The 10673-nt window shown below is 37.7% G+C and overlaps 1 pseudogene; it reads left to right on the forward strand.

Annotated features, from left to right (window-relative positions):
* Positions 1-8797: 8797 nt before the first annotated feature.
* Positions 8798-10113, forward strand: LOC121480307 (annotated as a pseudogene).
* Positions 10114-10673: the final 560 nt, after the last annotated feature.

Below are 10673 nucleotides of genomic sequence, written 5' to 3' on the forward strand. Positions count from 1 at the left end.
AACTGCTATAAAGTTCCATGTATGAAAGATGACTAAGTTCTAGAGATCCACTCTATAATTTTGTACCTATCATTATCCATACTGTAGTGTAAACTTAAAAAATTTGTTAAAAGGGTAGATCTCATGTTAAGTATTTTCACCATAGTGAAAAAAAGAAAAAGGAAAGGGAAAAAACAAAAAGAGTCAAGAGTCAAAGTCACTTGTTGCGACTTTGGGAAATTAATCTCTCTGAGACTCAATTGCCTTATCTGCACATGAGGAAAATATCAACAAATCTTATTGGCTTGTTGTGAATATTAAATAAAACAAGGTAAAATATTTAAAGAACACAGTATAGTTACAAGCATAAAAATAGTGCATTATAGTAGTGTCATTTAAGTATCCCTTCTTTTCAAGATTCTTTAAGTTTTGCTCCAGCATTATATCAAACATCGGAAACAAAATGTTTGTACTATAATATTTTAGATATGTCTTTTCTATGCTAAAATATATTACAATATGTTTCCTTGAACCTTATAGAGATTAGTTCCCAGTATGTGCCCTGGACAAATGAAATGGACTAAGTAATGTCTAATGTGTGCAACTGAATTAATTTAACACAGTCTAAATCTCAAAATATAGGAGAATAAATTTAAAACCTTTACTCATCAAGTATTAAATCACTGGTGCAGATACAGGCACTCATTCATTCATTCATTCATTCATTCATTTCTTTGTGACAAATTCACCGAGGTCGTACTTTGAGTCAGGCACTCCTAGGTACTGGTAACCCAAAGGTGGGCAATACAATCTGCCTCCAAATAATTTATGGTTGCTGAGTGAGCACCACAAATTCAAATAAGCCAGTGGAGTGTTATAGGAACCATGTAGAAAAGTCCAGAGTAGAAAGGGAGTACCAAGGATAGTAAGTTATTTAGCCTGTGGGAGCTGAATGGTAGTCAGAGGAAATTTTCTAGGAGGTGGTGGGATAAATCTGAAAACATGTATGTATTTGCCTGGTGGATCTTGGCAGTGGGGATTGAGGAGAGGATTCTAGGGAAAGAGGACAATGTAAGCAAAGTCACAAAGGTGTGAAATAGCATGACGTAGTTTAGGAGATGCTGTTAAGTTGCATGTGATTAGAAGAGGATTTGAAGATGGGTGATAAGATATAAGCTGTGGCTAGAACAGGGAGGGCCTCATGTTTCCATATAAGTGAACCACTAAAAGACAAAATAAGGATCCACATCTACTCTCTCATTCCATCCAAATCCATTTAAGATATATTTCCAAGGAAAGTACTCCAGGGGCAGGCCGGGTGGCTCAGCGGTCTGGCCTTTGGCCCGGGGCATGGTCCTGGAGACTTGGGATCGAGTCCCATGTTGGGCTCCCTGCATGGATGGAGTCTGCTTCTCCCCCTGCCTGTGTCTCTGTCCCTCTCTCTCTTTCTCTGTGTCTCTCATGAATAAATTAATTTTAAAAAATCTTAAAAAAAAAAGTACTCCAGATTTCAAAAGTGTCTTTTAGATGAAATTTTAAAAGCTCTCTAACAGTACTTAAAAACAATCTGATACCTACTTCAAAACATGCATGAGTATGGTGAGGAGATTTCCAAACACTGGATTGGAATTTATCTTTGTGACTCTCGGTGCTTTTGCCGGCAGTTCCACGATGAACATCTGCTTGAATCATTTTAGTTCTTATGAAATTTTGCTTATCTGCAGAGAGAAACACATGTTGGTTCAGCTCCAATATATAGTTTCTTCCTAAGATTTTGAAAAAAGAACAAAAAGAAGTTATTAAATTGATGCGGTACTTAAGAAACTTAAAAATATCAATGAAAGGAGATGTGCAGAGTTGAGCATTTGGAAATATTTTAAATTCCATGCACAGTAGGAATAATGATAATAGTAGTGATGACAGGGCCTTAACATAATTTCTGAAAACTTTTCTTGGTCATATTTTCCATTAGACAGGATCAATCTTTATTGCAAACAAGAGAAAACAAGAACAAAAACATCAATAAAATAAACTTTAGAAAGATATAACTGTATGATCCTTACACATGAAAAGGTTATTGAAGGCCTCAGTGAAATAGAGTAAGTTGAGCTGAATATACTTAGCAAGAAAGCTCATTACCCATGCAAAAGTTCTAAAGAAGAAAAGGAAAAGACAAGCTGATATAAGATGCCATGTTCCACCACTTTGGAGCTCTTCCTTTATTTTATTTTATTCTATTTATTTTATTTTATTCTATTTATTTTATTTTATTCTATTTATTTTATTTTATTTATCTTATTTATTTTATTTTATTTTATTTTTTGGTCATTGTTTTTAATTTATTTTTTAAATTTAATTTTATTTTATTGGAGTTCAATTTGCCAACATATAGCATAACACCCAGTGCTCATTCTATCAAGTGCCCCACTCAGTGCCCTTCACCCGTCACCCCCCCCCCCCCGCCTACCTCCCTTTCCATCACCCCTTGTTCCTTTAGATCCTATATTCTTTTATCAGTGGCCTACTGAGGTCACTCAGATCAGAAACATCAGTGTTTCTTATTGCGAGGGGAAAATTTCTCTTTGAGAACATTGAACACCTAAGTAGAATGGTATCTGAAATATATAAGTGGGCATACTTGTCACTTCAAAAGTAAATGGTAGATGTTCATCCACTTATTTATAGTAATTAATGAAGAATTAACTCAAGGATAAACAGGTTGACTAATGAAATAGAATAAGGAGTCAAGAATCAGATCTAGGTATAATTGGAAACTTTATGACAGAGTTACTCTTGCAGATAACTATGGATAGAAAGGGCTTTTAAAATAAATTATAAAAAGGATAAAATAAAAAGGATTATGTTGGAGTAACTGATTATGGAAATGAAAAATATTGAAAAAGAAGTGCTACCTTACATAAATAATGCATTATTTGTCTGTTACTGGGCAACAAAGTGCGGCCCCAAATGTAGGGCTCCAAGCAATAATAAATATTGATTTCACACAGTTTATATAAGTCAGAAATTCAGGAGCAGCTTATTTGATGATTCTGCCTCAGAGTCTCTCAAGAGGTTGCAGTCAAAATGTTAACCAAGTGCTATAGTTTTCTGAAAGCATGACTGGGACAGGCATATCCACTTCTAGGACAGATTATCCATATGGCTGTTGTCAATCAGTTCCTCACTGGCTCTTGGCTGGGGGGGGGGGGGTCAGTTTTTAACTACATGGACTACGTTATATGTCGTTTGAGCATTGTCACAGCTGGTTTCTCCCTAGCTGGTAATACAAGAGAGAGCAAAATGGAAACTGCAATCCCTTTTATTATCTAGGTGCAGAAGTCAAATTCCATAATTTATTTTTTTTGAAGATTTTATATTCATTTGAGAGAGAGAGAGTGGGGGTGCAGAGGGAGAAGCAGACTCCCCGCTGATCGATCCCAGGACCCCAGGATCATGACCTGAGCCACCTAGTTGTCCCCAAATACCATCATTTCTGTGTCCTATTTATTATCCAGGTTAGCTTATTCAACGTGGGGTGATAACACACAAGGGTAAGAATAAGAGGAAGGGATTTTTGGAGATCATCCTGGAAATTGCCTACCACATACACACAAAAAAATTATAGGTGGATGGGAGAATTCTATAATACTTTTATCTCAAAGCAAAGCTTTCTCAAACAAGAAGCAAAATACTCAGATTATAGAGGACAAGATTGATTAATCCAATTACATTAAAAATAAGACTTCCATTTATCAAATGACAACATAAAGAAGTGAAAAGCAACCACAAATAGAAGATATTGCAGCAAATTTAATTAAAATACATTAACATATAGAATATATAAAGAACTGTAAACTAATAATAAAAAGATAAAGAACTCAAAAGAAAAATGAACAAAATATTTAAGCAAGCTCCTCACTAAAGAATGCCCTATAAACACGAAAAGATGGTCAACTTCATTAGTAATCAAAATAATGCAATTTATTTCCAAAGTGTGATACAATTCACTTGATTGCACATCCATTTGATTTGCAAAGACAAAAAAATCTGAGAACATCAATTCATGATGATGTGAAGCTACAGAAACCCTTACACATGGCTGGCAGACGTGTAATGGGTTGAACCATTTTTGAATCACAATTTGTCGTTATGTAGTATAGTTGAGGATGTGAATACCCAATAACCCAGTAATTCCTCTTCTGAAGAAAATCATATGCATATGATTTATATATGTGTATATATATGATTCTATATGATTTATATATGTATGTATATATACACACACATATATATATACACATATTAAAAGACATGTACAAGGGGATCCCTGGGTGGCTCAGCGGCTTAGCGCCTGCCTTCAGCCTGGGGCGTGATCCTGGAGTCCTGGGATGAAGTCCCACATCAGGCTCCCTGCATGGAGCCTGCTTCTCCCTCTGCCTGTGCTCTGCCTCTCTCTCTCTCTCTCTCTCTCTCTCTCTCTCTCTCTCTCTCTGTGTCTCTCATGAATAAATAAATAAATAATCTTTAAAAACAATGTACAAGTATCTTTGTAGAATCACTAATAGCAAAGAACTGGAAACAATTCAAATGGCCAACAATAGAATGGTTAAAGAAATTATAGGATATTTATACTACTATACAGCTGTGGGAGGGTGGGTGTAAGGCTGAAGGGAGTTTTGAAAAAATAAAACAAAACAGAGAGGCACTATATCATATTTAAACGCCCATCAGTTAGGGGAAAGTTGATGTAGACAGATCGACCCTTCCATTTCCTCATTACACATGATGGGGAGGTAAGAGTGGGTGTGTATTTATTTAAAAAATAGTTATTGTGTATCTACTCTCTGCCAGACCCTGCTGTTGATAAAAGGATGCAGGTAGATTTGAAAATTGGGTGATAGGAATTTGATAGAATATCTGGGTAAAGCCTTCTATTTCCTTCTGAGATAGGGGCAAAGTCATCTCATGAGAGTCAGGGAAAAGCTTGGGGCTTGAGATTGAAGAAGGAAGAGTTCAAACTGTGTGGAAGACAGGAGAGTAAGCTAATGCAGGAAGCTAAGCAGTCAGGTTAGGCAGTGTTGAAAGTCCAGGTAAGGTTGTTGAAATTTATAACCAGAATTTCTAGTTGTTCAATTTTCTATAACGATGCTCAGAGCAAGTGTACTGTTCTAGGATTTTTTTCCAGCAGGTTATGACAAAGAAATAACAGAGCAGAAGAATTGAGGACCCTGGTAAGTGGTTGTTGGAAATGATGGAGGATGGATGCCAGTGAGTTTGATTATTCAGTAAATTTCTGAAGCAGAGTTTGTCACTTAAGTGTATCCAGGCATCAAGTAATATTGTTACACATGCATCTGATGAGGAATATTGAGATTTAACACCACAAGTGCCCAAAACTTAATGCCCCATCAGAAGGAAACTGATCAATGAGAGATAGGCCATGGAAAGGATCCTGCAGATATGTTTTGCCCCTCCTATGCCCTGGCTGTTTGGAGATGCAAACGGTCTACTGTCCTCTGACACTTGAGTAGTGTTTCCTTGTAAGACTACAGCCAGGTCAGTAATGCATCCCTTCATATTTTCCTTTCTTCCCTCTCTGCTTTATTTTCTTTTACCTCTTTCTTGCTTCCTTGGAATTTGACTTCTTAATAAAACAACACAGAAGCTTTATTCATACTCTGATTTTTTAGGGTACTCCTGGGAAGAAAATTTTTTTGCTGAATTTGGAAGTCTTAGCAGCAATCCAGGAAGGGGAAGATAGGGAACAGATGAAACAGAAATGAGAAGATGAGAAAGGAGCCAAATGGATAGTATGAAGCTGGGTTTTATTTGCAGTGAGGTAGCAGTGAAAAATCCTCAGCAGTGGATAGGATGCCTGACAGCTTTCTTTTTTCTTTTTTTCTGACAGCTTTTTAATAACTAGGATATCTATTATTGGATGCAACATGGGCAGCCTGGGTGGCTCAGCGGTTTAGCGCCGCCTTCAGCCCAGGGCCTGATCCTGGAGACCCAGGATCGAGTCCTATGTCAGGCTCCCTGCATGGAGCCTGCTTCTCCCTCTGCCTATGTCTCTGCCTCTCTCTCTCCCTCTCTCTCTCTCTCTCTATCTCTCTCTGTCTCTCACGAATAAATAAATAAGATCTTAAAAAAATGTAACATGATGATCTTTCTTCAATGTAAAGTCTCTTCTACCCCTCTCATCCCCCCAAATTTAGTAAATAATATCATATACATATGTTTTTTATTAATTTTCTTATTTTGTGGCACTATAGTAAATGACTGAGTTTCAAAGACGAGTTAACATGACCTGTAATAGAAGTGATACTATCAGTTAAGCGAATTCAAAGGGCAAAAAGTTAGCAAACAGAACAACCAAGAAAATGTTGGACCTATGCAATTTCCAGAAAACTGAAGAAAAGTCTTATACCAACAAAGGCATGAAATGAGATGATGGAGGAAATTTGATTCAGGCATTAGGGGGACTGGAGATCCCACCTGTCATCTGGGCTACATATAAAAACACATATTTTGTCAAGTAGTGTTCCTCATCAGAGGCTACTACTGTAATGATACTAATTTTTAGATGTCTCTAGAAACAAACAAATGCAGAATTTTTTTTTTTTTGGAAAAAAAGGATGCATTTGTTTCTTTAATAAATAAGGATTTATGAGACTATATATTGATGTTAGAGTTGAATTATTATAGATGCTCCTTCTATATATGAGGTTTTGTTACTATGACTGTCAATACCTGGGAACTGCCACTTGAGAAAATACAGTTCTACGCAGCTGTATTAGGCACATCATAAGCTATTCATAAAAATCTTTATTTTCATAAGGCAGTAGATGGTGGTATCCATGCTAAATTTTTATAGGTAGTGTACTATTTTAAATAGGAGAAAAAAGCATTATGTCTACTAAGAAGACTATACTGTAAAAGTTGGAACTTATTTCTTCTTGTTCTAGTAGTTATTTCTACTTCCTAATTTATTAATCATTTTCAAGAATACAATTATGTACATTTAATATATATAGAAAAATGACGAAAATATTTCTGAAACCTTTCATAAGTCATACTTCATGCATGTCAGTGAAGCTCACAGATACCTGATAGTTCCAAATCAAAGTGACAGCTGATGCTGCTTGTCATTTTTAGCATGATTGAAAATAGCTCATATAGAAGTGAATTATGAGCAATGCAATAGGGCTACACATATTCTTCTGGCAAATAATTTATGTGAAACAAATATACCTCATTTTTAATGTTTTGATTGAAAAAAGATTTCTTAGTGACAGTGCAATGACCTAAGGTTATAGACTCATGCAAATCAAATACCATTTTAAATTGTTCTATTCATCTAAGAATTTACGTGATTTAGCTGTATGGTTAATTCCTATCAGTAGGTAGGAAAACATCTTTCCATTTTCACTAAGAGTATACAATATTACTTAACTTAAAAAAAACACCTTTTGTAAAGTGCTATTTGATAAGTTAGGGGACCTATAATTTCCTTTAATGTTATTTAGTAAGGAAAGAGTTCAGTGAGGTGGGTAGGAATATAAAACCTGGAATAAGACACACTTGGTCTTGAATACCAAGCACTAAGATTTGTGAGCTTATATTTCCATATATGAGTTTCCTCATTTTTAAAATGCAGATACTAAGAGTAGCTACTGCATAGTATTATTGTGGAAAATAAATGTTATAATACTTTTACAGTGATTAGCATTTTACCTGGAACATGGAACACATCTATTATTATCATCATCATTATTAACTTTCAAAGAAAATTGAATATATTAATCAAAAGTCATTATAATTCCTAATATGATTTTTTTCAAACTGCATATTCTCCCATTTGATACTCATCGAGTTCTTCCAATCTTTACTCTGTATGTCATCCTCCCATCCCAAAAATCTTTGGGCTACATTTTTAATATATTAAATCACATCCTGAAAGATCAATCTTTTATGATATGATGATCTGAAAATTGTTTTTCTGAAAATCATTCCTTTACATCGTATGTAGAGATGAAATTTTGTTTAATCTTGTAATTTGCTGACCCTGAACTGATAATGAGAATGGCATTAAACTCTTTGTATAGTTACCCTGGAAATTGGAATATACATTTCAGTGTGTAAATATGATATAACAGGGTACTGGGTGGCTAGTCGGTTAAGCATCTACCTTTGGCTCAGGTCACGATCTCAGGGTTTGGGGATTGAGCCCTACATCTTTGGGTTCCCTGCTCATCAGGAAGTCTGCTTCTCCCTCTTCCTTTGCCCCTCCTGCTGCTCATGCTCATATGTAAATTTCAAGAAACATATGAAAATACTCCCCTTTCCAGGAGGTGGAGCATAATTATCCAATCTTCCTCGACCTTCAGTATGGGCTAGACATAGTGATCTCCTTCCAAAGAATAGTGAAAAGAAAAAATGGAAAGAACAGCAACTTCACAGTGGAAAACTTGACAAGCAGTATTTTAACCTAGTGAATGGGGTCGTGTTAACAGTGGTATCGTGCACCTCTGATACGACGTGATGAGAAAGATCTTTTTTGTATTCTACACAAAACTTTCAGTCTAGTCATAAGAAAAATATCAGACAAAACCAAATTTGGGGACAATTTAAAAAATTCATATTCCTTAACACTATCAAGGTCATGAGACACAGGGAAAGTCTGGGAAACGGTCACAGATCAGAGGAGACTATAAAGAGACATGACAACTGAATGCAAAGTTATTTCCTGGATGGGAATCTGGGACAGAGGAAAACATTATTAGGAATATGGAATCAATTTTGGATTTTAAGAATCACCATGGTGGCCAGGACCCTGTACACATATCCTGAAAACTGGAGGGCCTTCAAGGCTCTCATTGCTGCTCAGTACAACGGGGCTCAGGTCCGCGTGCTCTCCGCACAACCCCACTTCCACTTTGGCCAAACCAAAGGCACCCCTGAATTTCTCCATAAATTTCCTGCCGGCAAGTTTCCAGCATTTGAGGGTGACGATGGATTCTGTGTGTTTGAGAGCAATGCCATTGCCTACTATGTGAGCAATGAGGAGCTGCGGGGAAGTACTCCAGAGGCAGCAGCCCAGGTGGTGGTGCAGTGGGTGACCTTTGCTGATAGTGACATAGTGCCCCCAGCCAGTACCTGGGTGTTTCCTACCTTGGGCATCATGCACCACAACAAGCAGGCCACAGAGAATGCAAAGGAAGAAGTGAGGCGAATTCTGGGGCTCCTGGATACTCATTTGAAGACGAGGACTTTTCTGGTGGGCGAACATGTGACACTGGCTGACATCACAGTTGTCTGCACCCTGTTGTGGCTCTATAAACAGGTCCTGGAGCCTTCTTTCCACCAGGCCTACCCCAATACCAACCGCTGGTTCCTTACCTGCATTAACCAGCCCCAGTTTCGGGCTGTCTTGGGGGAGGTGAAACTCTGTGAGAAGATGGCCCAGTTTGATGCTAAAAAGTTTGCAGAGAGCCAACCTAAAAAAGACACCCCACAGAAAGAGAAGGGTTCTTGGGAAGAGAAGCAGAAGCCCCAGGCTGAGGGGAAAGAGGAGAAGAAGGCTGCTGCCCCTGCTCCCGAGGAGGAAATGGATGAATGTGAGCAGGCACTGGCTGCTGAGCCAAAGGCCAAAGACCCCTTTGCTTACCTGCCCAAGAGTACCTTTGTGTTAGATGGATTTAAGCACAAGTACTCCAATGAGGACACTCTCACTGTGGCACTGCCGTATTTCTGGGAGCACTTCGATAAGGATGGCTGGTCCCTATGGTACGCTGAGTACCACTTCCCTGAGGAGCTCACTCAGACCTTTATGAGTTGTAACCTCATCACTGGAATGTTCCAACGGTTGGACAAGCTGAGGAAGAATGCCTTTGCCAGTGTCATCCTCTTTAGAACCAACAACAGCAGCTCCATTTCTGGAGTCTGGGTCTGCTGAGGCCAGGAGCTTGCCTTTCTGCTGAGTCCAGATTGGCAGGTGGACTACGAGTCCTATACGTGGTGGAAACTGGATCCTGGCAGCAGGAGACCCAGACACTGGTTCGAGAGGACTTTTCCTGGGAGGGGGCCTTCCAGCATGTGGGCAAAACCTTCAATCAGGGCAAGATCTTCAAGTAAACATCTCTTGTCATTGCCTAGCTGCCTGTACCTGCCCTTCAGGGAGATGGGGGTCATTAAAGGAAACTGAACATTGAACCCTTAAAAAATTGGAGTTTAGCTAATAGTGATGTACTAATATTAGTTTCTAAATATTGACATATGTATCATGGTAGGTAAGATGGTAACATAAGGGGAAACTGCGTGAAAGGTATATGGAGACGCTCTATAGTATCCTTGGAATTTTCTGTAAATCTAAAATTATTGCGAAATAAGATGTTTTTAAAAATCCCCACATAGTTACAATTGAAAATGATACTAACCTGTTAAAAAGATATTATAATGACTTCGTGAACTTAACAACACATGGTCTCCAAATCGTCTCAGGATGGATAATTACACATTGGTTGAGCTACTTACAGTCATTTCAGTAATATAAGACTGGTTGAGGTTCTAGATCCTAAGAAAACAGAAGCCCAAGTGCAGAAATTATTTCTAATGAGATTTCTGGAAAACTCTAACCTTTACAAGGTCAAGTGAAACAGTGTTTCTAATGCGATTTCTGGAGAACTTTAACCTTT

The sequence above is a fragment of the Vulpes lagopus genome, chromosome 21 (assembly GCF_018345385.1).
Source record: "Vulpes lagopus strain Blue_001 chromosome 21, ASM1834538v1, whole genome shotgun sequence".
NCBI lineage: Eukaryota > Metazoa > Chordata > Mammalia > Carnivora > Canidae > Vulpes > Vulpes lagopus.